Source organism: Pseudophryne corroboree, chromosome 11, assembly GCF_028390025.1.
Source record: "Pseudophryne corroboree isolate aPseCor3 chromosome 11, aPseCor3.hap2, whole genome shotgun sequence".
NCBI lineage: Eukaryota > Metazoa > Chordata > Amphibia > Anura > Myobatrachidae > Pseudophryne > Pseudophryne corroboree.
The window spans coordinates 18,350,835-18,351,867 of NC_086454.1; positions in this window are offsets into that span (position 1 = coordinate 18,350,835).

A 1,033-nucleotide genomic window follows, 5' to 3' on the forward strand; every position below is an offset into this window, starting at 1 on the left:
CCTGTCTCTGTATACTGACACCTGCACACAGTACCCCCCCATTATATACCCCTGTCTCTATATACTGACACCTGCACACAGTACCCCCCCCCATTATATACCCCTGTCTCTATTTACTGACACCTACACACAGTACCCCCCATTATATACCCCTGTCTCTATATACTGACACCTGCACACAATACCCCCCCCCATTATATACCCCTGTCTCTATATACTGACACCTGCACACAGTACCCCCCCATTATATACCCCTGTCTCTATATACTGACACCTGCACACAATACCACCCCATTATATACCCCTGTCTCTATATACTGACACCTGCACACAATACCACCCCATTATATACCCCTGTCTCTATATACTGACACCTGCACACAATACCCCCCCCCATTATATACCCCTGTCTCTATATACTGACACCTGCACACAGTACCCCCCCATTATATACCCCTGTCTCTATATACTGACACCTGCACACAGTACCCCCCCCATTATATACCCCTGTCTCTATATACTGACACCTGCACACAGTACTCCCCCATTATATACCCCTGTCTCTGTATACTGACACCTGCACACAGTACCCCCCCATTATATACCCCTGTCTCTATATACTGACACCTGCACACAGTACCCCCCCCATTATATACCCCTGTCTCTATATACTGACACCTGCACACAGTACTCCCCCATTATATACCCCTGTCTCCGTATACTGACACCTGCACACAGTACCCCCCCATTATATACCCCTGTCTCTATATACTGACACCTGCACACAGTACCCCCCATTATATACCCGTCTCTATATACTGACACCTACACACAGTACCCCCCCCCATTATATACCCCTGTCTCTATATACTGACACCTACACACAGTACTCCCCCATTATATACCCCTGTCTCTGTATACTGACACCTGCACACAGTACCCCCCCATTATATACCCCTGTCTCTGTATACTGACACCTGCACACAGTACCCCCCCATTATATACCCCTGTCTCTGTATACTGACACCTACAC